Below are 10,927 nucleotides of genomic sequence, written 5' to 3' on the forward strand. Positions count from 1 at the left end.
AAGGCCCACCTTGGCAACTCCTTGTTAATTAGATCTCCAAAAGTCCCATCTTTTTGAACAGGAAACAAACTTTTACCAACATCCTGCTTCTCCATAGCAGTAGTTGTTTCCTCTCTCATGTCTCACAAAGCAGCTTTCCTTTTCTAAGAGTTACTGCATAAAGGTGTGAAAACTGTCACTTGATTTCAATAGGGTTCTGTTTGAGTTTTACCCCCATGGTAACCAGATCACATAGGCATGTCTCTGAACTGGGGTACTTCCAGAATTTTTAACTATGCCTTCAGTCAAAGGAGACAAAAAACACAATTGTCTTGCAAAGTCCAGCATTTGTAACATTATTATAGTTTCAGTCTTGCTTACACAGATGTATTGTCTCATATGAACACTCTGAAATATGTAAGCATATAAAAAATTCCAATTCCAAAAGTTACCAAATAAAGTTTCAAAATTCAGATGTTTGGTGGCAGGGTGGTGGTGGTGGTGGTGGTGGTGGGGGGGGGGGGGTGGAGTTGGTGGGTGGGGGGGTGTTATATTTTTAAAGTGGTGAATTCTTAATTTCAAATACTGGAAAGAAAACATCTTCAAAAATAAGGCTGCAACCATTCTGTTGTCCTCCCAGCTCTCTTCCTGCCAGCTAGAACATAATTCCTGCTCAATATGTGCACTTCAAAAGGAACAGCTGTAATTTATTTTACAAATCAAGTACAGTGAGTTGATTACATCGAAACAATATAGGTGAAACTCAATTGGTAACACATACACTTCTGATACAGAACATGGTTATATCTAGCTCCATCAGCTCAATCTAAACTGACATTCCAGTTAAACGTGCCTCTCTAGGTTGATATTAAAGATCCAATGGGATTCTGATGTAATGGCCAACATTCCTTCCGCAGCCTCCGCAGATGGACTATTTACCTCATTGCTGTTTGTGGGACATTCCTGTGGGCAAGACTGGAGTTTTTCTCTCTAACAGCATTCACTGTACTCTAAAGTAATTTATTATATCTGACCTACACTGGTTCTCAGTTAAACAACTCTTCAATTTTAAAATTCTCAATCTGGTTTTTAAATCCCTCCAAGACTTTGTACCTTCCTATCTCCTCCAGCCCTAAACCCCTGAGCTACCTACACTCCTCCAGCCTCTTGCAGTTCCCAGATTTTAATCACTCCATCATGGTCATGGGCCCTAAGCTCGTGAATTCCTGCCCTAAACCTCTCCATCTCTCGACATCTCTTTATTCTTTTAAGGTGCTCCCTAAAACCTACCTGTTTCACCAAGTTTGTGGACATCTACCCTAATATCTCCTTATATGTCATATTGTGTGATGGAACACTCAGGTGGAGTACCTTGGGGCATTTTATTATGTTTAAGGTGCGATATAAATATGAATTGTGTTTGATGAACTTTGAAGTGTTTTGAGGGGCATGATGAGTTGCTGTGAAAATGGTTATAGTTTCTTCATTACAAAAACAGAATTACCTGGAAAAACTCAGCAGGTCTGGCAGCATCGGCGGAGAAGAAAAGAGTTGACGTTTCGAGTCCTCATGACCCTTCAACAGAACTGATACTTTTTTCATGTCCATTCATTTGTTTATATTTTTTAAGCAAAGGCTGCAAAACTTAGATCTGTAGTTTTGGCGCTACGGGGTGACAGTTTAGGTGAAAACTTGCATCTGTGCCATTCCCACCCACCTCATGATCTGTGCTGAGTTTTCCATTGCTGAGGGCAAGAGTTCAGGTGTTAAATGCATACACTGGAAACCTGCAGAGCGGGCAGATTGTGATGTCAGTCACTGCCCGACGCTGATTTTGATGTCCTACTTTCTGTGTTTGACCTCATCGCTCCTGTTAATAACCTCTCTTAAACATGCTTTTAAACTATGTAACAAACTGAATGTATAGCAGTACGAAGGACCCCCCTGCAGCCCCCCTCCACCAGTGTTATTGAAAGGCACCATCCATTTCAGTTTATTTGTTTTTTTTGCTTCCTACTGGTTCTTGCTGAGTTTGTGGATATTATGGGTGGTTGGAGAAGTTCAGAAAGTTTGCAGTAAGTGGTGCCAGACATTGGGAAGGCATTGTATCCTTCTGAAAGGTCTCTGAGAAAACCACTTGCTCTTAGACACGGGGCTAAAGTTGTATTTTCCTTGGGCTGCAGCATCAGAGGAGACAAAGAACACAAGCTGCTCACAGGTGGAGCACCAGAGATTTCAACAGGAGGTCTACCCACCTCGGATCTTCTCCTACTTGTACCTAAGCCAGATACCATGGTGTTCAGCAGCTGAGCTTCACCAAGGTGGCAGTCCAGAACTGCAACATCTCTTGGAACCAGATGTGCAGCCTCAGAGCAGGGCTAGGATGGCACTGCCAGTGCTGTCAAGGTGGCATAGCTGTGAAGTTTCTTGTCAACAGATCATTCTAGGCTGGAACAGGCAACATTATACACCAGGAGAGGCAAATTCAATGCCTTCTCACTAAACAGAGAGAAACAGGCGAGCTGTGTACATTGCTTTGCCAGGGCAGTGCACATTGCCATGGTGCAGAGTGTCATTGACTGTGCATGTGCGCCTTTGCATTGAGATGTGCTGTAACTGAAAAGGTTACAAATCACTCGATGTACAATTGGTGTGTGACCTCATCCAGCACATCATGCTGGGGAATTCCTGTTATCCTGGCAGCAGTCTGGACTGCGACAATCTTTCAGGCATCACATCAAACCAGAGGGTGACTGCTCATCAACAAAGGCTACCTGCTGTACATCAGGCTGATGACTCTCCTCTGTAACCCCAACACATGTGGCGAGTGTCCATACAAGGAGAGCCGTGCTTTCATTAGGAATGTCATCAAGCAGACCATCTACTGAAACAACAGTTCCGCTGCCTGAGCCTCTCAGGAGGAGCCCTCACCACAGTGTGTGTCCTGTTTTGTGATGGTCTGTTATATCCTCTACAATCTAGTCATCATGAGGGAGGAACCCTTGACACCAGGGGTTCGAGTTCCATGACCTCTTCAGTAAGAGGATGACCAAGTGGAGGAGGAGGTGGTAGAGGAGGAGCAAGAGGAGGTTGAGGATGAGAAGAAAGGGAGGAGGAAGCCTCTACGTTCACATTCTGAATGGATTGTCTGTGAGTGCTTCATCGGATTCAAGATCCCCAGGATGAATCCCCTTCCCCACCTTACCATCCCTCTGTTACTGACCATCACAGTGTCCCCTTGGCCATAATCATGAAAGAAAAAAAACACCACAAAACAATCATCCCATACTGACTTTATCCAACACTCCACAGAATATTCAACTAATCACCCTTGTACATTTCAGTTCCCATTGCCACAGGCCAGCACCTCAGCAGCTTTTGTAATCTACAGGAACCCCGATTGCTGGGCTGCTGTGAGAATCTACAAATTCTTGTTATCAATGGGGCATTGGTATCTGCAGCCATGAGGAAAAGTGGTTTTAGATGTTTTCTATTTGCAGGCTAGGAGCTTTCTGCTACATTGCTACCACACAAAACCCTGGTCACCTGGTCAGGAGCCAATTAAGAAGCTGTTGTCAGGCAGTGCCCTTGGTCCAGAACTCCTTTCTGGCACCATCCTATCTTTCATGGCACACTCTCTTCCAGGACTGCAACATTGTATATATCTCTCATCCTGTTCCAGTAGACATTGCCTTTCACCTTGCAGCCATTGTAATTCTAATCCACAATCCAACAGAAAATAAAAAGATATGTTCTTTACAACAGTCCAACAATAAAACAATATGTTCCTTACATCCCCCCACCTTTAACAGAGATGAAACGCCATTTTAAAAAATGTGTTTCATCACAAGTTATTTGACACACGGACAACAAAACATGAGACTTACCTTCATTCGTCCTTCCTCCCCCTTATACAATCTTCAACGTTTCTTACCCCTTTAACTTATTTAATATTTTACGCCTGGGACAATTCATCCACAATCACATCATCTTTACCAGCAGTCTCACATTTCGAGTTTTAAACTTTTCAATGAATGCCAAAGGATTATTCAGTGTAGATTAGTGTTTCTTTGTTATCATGTCAGACATAAACTTCAATCAAAGTGTTGAAGAGACAATAACAATGCTAGAGTTTCTTTTTCTACTGTTGAGTGCTTCCTCTGATATTGAATTAGTTTCTTGGAAAAGTATCCCACCGGCTTCTCTATCCTTAATTTATCATCTTGTAATAGGACTGCACCTACCCCAAAGTCACTAGCATCAACCGCCATTTTGAAAGGTTTGGTAAAGTCAGGGGCAGCCAACATTGGTTCATTTATTAAGACTGCCTTCAGCTTTTCAAAGGCTGCTTGGCATTCTGATGACCATACCACTTTTACCTCTTTTCTTAACAAGTTGGTGAGAGGTACAGCTATTGTGCTGAAGTTAGGCACAATCTTCCTATAAAACTCACACATTCCCAAAAATCTCAGGATTTCTCTTTTGGTTTTAGGAATGGGAAATTCTATTAGAGCGTTCACCTTTGCTGTTCTTGGCAACACTTGCTATTGTCCTATGATGTGACCTAGGTATCCTTGCTTTTGCAGATTTGCTTTTGGCCAGATTTATGACTAAGCCAGGCAACTGTAATTGCTTAAACAGGTCCTCTAATTGCTTTACTAATTGTTCTTCCCATGTGTCACTATATATTACAACATTGTCCAGAATAACCACACAGTTAGTTACTTCAGCTATGACTTGATTCATAAGTCGCTGGGGTGTTTTTAAACCCAAACGGCATGACGAGACATTGATACAACCCACTTGGTGTAACAAAGGTGGATATTTCTTTAGTCCTTGATGTTAATGGCACTTGCCAGTACCCCTTCAATAAGTTTTTGTAATCTACAGGAACCCTGATTGCTGGGCTGCTGTGAGAATCTACAAATTCTTGTTATCAATGGGGCATTGGTATCTGCAGCCATGAGGAAAAGAGGTTTTAGATGTTTTCTATTTGCAGGCTAGGAGCTTTCTGCTACATTGCTACCACACAAAACCTTGGTCACCTGGTCAGGAGCCAATTAAGAAGCTGTTGTCAGGCAGTACCCTTGGTCCAGAACTCCTTTCTGGCACCATCCTATCTTTCATGGCACACGCTGTTCCAGGACTGCAACATTGTATATATCTCTCATCCTGTTCCAGTGGACATTGCTTTTCAACTTGCAGCCATTGTAATTCTAATACACAATCCATTCTAAAATTCTAAAAAGAAATGAGGCACTGCCAACCTATTGATGCCGTCTTCTAACCAAGGAATTGGGTACAAGTCTGTCTTCATTATTATATTCACTTTCCGGTAGCCTATTCAAAATCTAATGGATCCATCTGGCTTAGGAACCAATACTACCAGTGAACTCCAGCTACTTTGGCTAGGCTCAATCAATTGATTGTCCAGCATATATTGGATCTCTGTTTGGACTAAACTTGATTTTCTGGGCTCAACCAATAAAGATGTTGTTTTATTGGCACTGAGTCTCCTATGTCCATATCACATTTAACTAACGTAGTACATCCAGGTGTTTCCCTACAAATTCCCTTATACTTCCTAAGTAACCTTATTAGATCTTCCCTTGGTCCTTGCTCTAAATATGAGAACACAGTGTCTAACTTCCAGTGTTGTTGTATTGGCTAGTCGTATTGTAGGAGGTTCACTTTGGGCACTGTGCACTTCTCCTTCTACCTTGCCCTTACTGTCTCTATCATCCTCCACTACTCCTACACCCGGCATACTTGCTCTGTCTTATCATCTTCTCTGTGATGATATTGCTTCAACATGTTTATGTGACATAGCCGTTTCTTTTTCCTATACTCAGGGGTACCTATCAGATAAGTCACTGCACTAACTCTCCTAACTATCTGGTAGGGGCTACTGAATTTCATTTTCAGGGGTTCACCCTGCAAAGGTAATAATACCAATACTTCATCTCCTGCTTGGAACATTCTAGTTGTAGCATGTTTGTCTGCCCATTCTTTCATTTTGGCTTGGGAAATCTTTAAGTGCTCTTGTGCTACTTTATATGCTCCTGTGAGTCTTTCTAGAAACATGGACAGATAATTCAACATGGAGGACTCATCTTTCTGCTTTAGGAACTTTTCCTTAACCACTTTTAATGGACCTCTTATTTCATGACCATAGATCAATTTGAATGGACTAAATCCAGTAAATTCATTCAGAGAATCTCTGGTAGCAAGCAGTAAGAAATCTAATCCTTTGTCCCAATCCTTTGGGTATCCATGGCAAAAGGTCTTAATCATGGTTTTGAGAGTCTGATGGTTTCTCTCTAAAGCTCCCATTTTGTGTGGGTGTTAGGCAGTAGACTTTATTTCTTTGATACCCAAATTACCGATTATTTCCTGGAAAATTTTAGACATGAAGTTAGAATGTATTAGAATGTCAGATTGTATTTCAATTGTTAGGCCATAATGAGTGAAAAACTGAGTTAACATTTTCACTATCACCTTAGCTGTAATTGTCTTTAATTGGGTTGTCATATCCATGAATGTAAGGAAAGACTGATGTTCTGCTTTCATTTTGGGTAATAGTCCTACGCAATCTACTAATACCCAACTGAATGGTTCTTCAAAAACTGGTATGGGTAGTAAAGGTGTGGTTTGATTACATGTTTATGTTTACCTACTACCTGACACGTATGACACGTTCTAGAAAATTGTACTTCTTCCTTATGAAGCCTTGGCCAGGTAAAATTCCTGTTTATCAATGCTAGGGTTTTCCGTATTAGTACATTTCTTGTTATAGGGATTTTTTCATGTGCTACTTGCAATGTATCCTTATGAAATTTGGCGGTACCATTATCTAATGAACAACTGTCCATTCCTCATCCGCAGGCTTGTGAGGGTGTCTCCACTTCCTCATCAGAAGTCCGTTTTTAAGGTAACAGCACTCCTGAACTCCTTCAATCTCAACTTCAGTGTGAGCTGATTATGCTACTTGTTTAAATCTGGATCTGCTTTCTGAGCCTCAATTAATGAAGACTTGCCAAACACTTCCTTTGAATTATCTGCATCCTTAAAGAAAGTTTCAGCTACTCTAACATCTGCTCATGGTATTACTTTGACCTCCGGTGATGGACTTTCTTTAGCCATTCCTCTGGTCACCACACACAATGGAAAAACATCAGGAAGTTGTCTTGTAACTGTTCCATCTCTTTAGCCTCTCTTGGACTTTCTGTAGTTATGGGTGAAGCTATAACCTTCACTCCTGCCAAATCATTTCCCAGGAGTAAATCAACTCCATCCATGGGAAATTTCTTAACCACTCCTACAACCATCGACCCAGACAACAAATCACACTCCAATTGCACTTTGTACAATGGAATCGGGATTTACTCTCCAATTATCCCACTTACCAATACTTTAGCTTTCATTGAACTCTCTGGAAGGAAAACAAGATTATTCTCCAACAAGAGAGTTTGAGTAGCTCCTGTGCTCCTTAATATAGTTATGGGTTTAGCTGTATCATTTGATGAAAAAGCGGTTATCTTTCCTTCAGACAAAAATCCTTTAGATCTCTCATCTACCTTATTCACTTCAGCTGCATCCACAAAAGTGTTTACCTCCAGACTCTTATTTGTAGTTAAAGCTATAATTTGTACCGTGGTATTTTCTTTTTGTATTCCCCTTTTGGACTCACTCTTACAAACTCCAGTAAGTCTCATGGGCTTCCCTCACAACTTCCAGCATTCTGAATGAATGTGTCCCACTTTATTACGATGGAAACACTTAGGCCTTTGAATTTGACCTCCAACCTCAGTACCTTCCTTCTTGATCTGGGGAGGAGATCTCAAGGTATTTCCAGCTATCCATTCTTTACCCTGGCTACCTGCCTTCCTTTCACTCTCCCACTTTCTATCCTTTTCAAATATATGGGGACGATGGAAAAAATGTTTAATTTTATGGATCAGCTCATAATTGTTAGTCATTACTACTGCCAGTCTAGCAGTTGCAATCCTTTGGTCTTCAACATATGTTCTTATTACAGAAGGTAGAGAGTTTTCAAATTCTTCCAAGAGAACATTCTCTCATAGGTAGCTTCAACTCCTAATGCTCGTATCCAGCTGTCAAAACTACTTTGCTTAATCCTTTCAAATTCAATGTAAGTTTGCCCAGGCTGTTCCCTCAAATTTCAAAACTTTTGTCTGTATGCTTCATGCACCAACTCATGTGCACTCAAAATGGCCTTTTTCACCACATCATAATCCCTAGAAACCTCCTCTGACAGTGAAACATAAGTATCCTGTGCTCTGCCTGTGAATTTGCTCTGGCAATGTCCAATTTTCCTTTGGCCCATTCATCAATTTAGCTGTCTTCTCAAATGAAATAAAGAATGCTTCAAAATCCCTTTCTTCAAATTTTGGAAGAACGTTCAAATTTAAACATCTCCCCACTGGGTTCTGATCTGGACATAAGTCCTGCCTCGCCTCCTGGTGTCTCTTTCTTCACTGCCAGCACCCTAAGCTGGAATTCTCTGTCTCTCTTTTTTTCTCTTTTCTACTTTTCTAGCCTCACCATTTCTAATTCCCTTTCTTGTATTCTTTCTCTCTCCTGCCTTCCTGCCTGTCCCCTTTGAAATGGTATTTCTTTTTCTGCTGCCTCTAGTTCCATTTTTTTCAGTTGCAATTGGATTTGAGCCCATTCCAATGAACCACCCCTTGGAGAACTTGGTCTCTTGGGTATTCCTTCCATTTTCAAATGCTGTGCCATCACTTCGATTATCTCTGCATTCCTAGCTTTAGCAGGCAATACTGCTCTTAATTTACTTGCTGATTTGATTAACTTGGCTTTTGGTATCCCTTGTAAAATCATCAGGGATATCTCTTCCACTTGCAGGAAAGATTTGGCAGTTTCCAGTGCCATCTTATTTTTGATAGTACAAACCTGGTGTTTCCATTTAGCTTTTATTACTTATTAAATCTACACTCAAATCGTCATTGTCTTTTGTTCCAAAATATCTCAGACCAGAGCCCTCAAACTCACTGGGGACAGTGCGCTGTAATATCAATCCCCACTGTTCCCTGAGCCGTGACAAATGTGAAAAGTTTGACCAAATCACCAGATTGCCCCATTTCTACCTAACTGTTTAATTTAACAGAATACGAGCACCAGGTTTATAAACTTAGTAAGTAAATAACTATTTATTGAACAAATTGTCTTTAACTAGTGGCAAAAGAAAGAAATATGAACTGCTAATGTCTAACACTATAACTTAAACTCTACCCACTTCTTAAATCCCTATACACACACACACACACACACACACACACACACATACACACACACACAACACATAAGACACACAAAACATGGATTTTAAGGGTGGGATAAAACTGTTCAATAGCACCAATTCCAGAGTACAGGATTCGATGGTTTGATTTTGATCGATGTCTTCCAAATTCCTTTCAGTTCTTGTTGATGACATGAGGTGGTCAGCCAGCACTTTCAGTATTTAGTTCACTGGTTGAGAACTTGCTTTTCAATGTCTCTAATCATAGTTTTTCCCTTTCCCTTTTTACAGGGGTTTCCTCAGAGAGAAAGCAGGTTATAGAAATATGAAGAAAAGAGATTTTGGATGTTTTCTTTTTGCATGCTAGGAGCTTTCTGCTGCATTGCTACCACACAAAACCCTGCTCACTTTGTCAGGAGCCAATTAAAAAGCTGTTGTCAGGCAGTACCTTGGTCCAGGACTCCTTTCTAGCACCATCCTGTCTTTCATGGCACACTCTGTTCCAGGACTGTAACATTGTATATATCTCTCATCCTGATCCAGTGGAAATGTCTTTCAACCTGCAGCCATTGTAATTCTAATCCACAGTCTAACAGAAAATAAAAAGATATGTTCTTTATGGTATGTATAAAAAAATCTGCATTTATAATTACAGATTTATTTTACAGAATATTATGATACTAGTTGTACATTCTCATTGTTCTACACTATTCACAGGATATGTATTAGAAGAAATGGGTAATATAGCATACATGATGTAATACCATGTGTTCCTGCAACAGTTACTAGATAATTTTATGCACAATTTACACAACCAATAATCATTATGACAGAGTGGCCTAGATTAAATGACATTCTTTGTTATTATTTACTGGTTCGCAGTTTTGGAATAGTCATATTGATGTACAAACTTGTAAAACTGTCACATAAACAGAATGAGGAATATCGTATGAATTTTTAAGAAAGTCTGCAATGTGGGAATCTATCTGTCTGTCTGTCAGTATATGTGGGGGTATATCAGTAGATCAAGACCTTTTATCCCTACTGTTGCAGCCTTTTTGTTTGCTTATGTAGTTTCATGAATAGTTCTTTCAGTTTTTTGCCAGCCCTTAAATTTTGTCACTCTAGATGACCACCTAATTTTCCTAGTGGTTGCACTAGCTCTGGGTGTGGGAAAGGAGAGGAAAGCAAGAGGTACATCTGCAGCCCATTGTAAGACTGTAAGATGAGGCTGAAGTGGGATTTGGGACAATGGGTTAGGCGGGAACATACATCCTCAATGGATTCAGCCCTGCTGCCCACCACAGCCTCAGTGACGGTGGGTCGAATTATCTCTAGCCCTCCATGCCAAACACATCCAGCCGTGCCTGCCCTCTGTTGGTTAACCACTGCTACTATCTGTTATGGGCCACCATTTCCTGCAAAAGAGAGGAAAGTGTGTCACTGAGTGTGTTTGGCAAAGGTGCCTGTCACTGTTGAATAGTTGCCAGCTGTGAGGTGTTAGTGTGCAGCTGTCAGCCGTGCCAAGTGTGTTGATGATGAGGTGAAGCAAATAAATGCAAGGTTTGAGTCATGGTTGATGCAGATTTTTGATAAGTGAGTGAAGTGATGTGGTGGATGGAGCAGTGGGTAAAACTAGTGGTGCAGTTGGTAGGATTTACAGGAGGC

This window comes from Carcharodon carcharias, chromosome 23 (assembly GCF_017639515.1).
Source record: "Carcharodon carcharias isolate sCarCar2 chromosome 23, sCarCar2.pri, whole genome shotgun sequence".
Taxonomy (NCBI): domain Eukaryota; kingdom Metazoa; phylum Chordata; class Chondrichthyes; order Lamniformes; family Lamnidae; genus Carcharodon; species Carcharodon carcharias.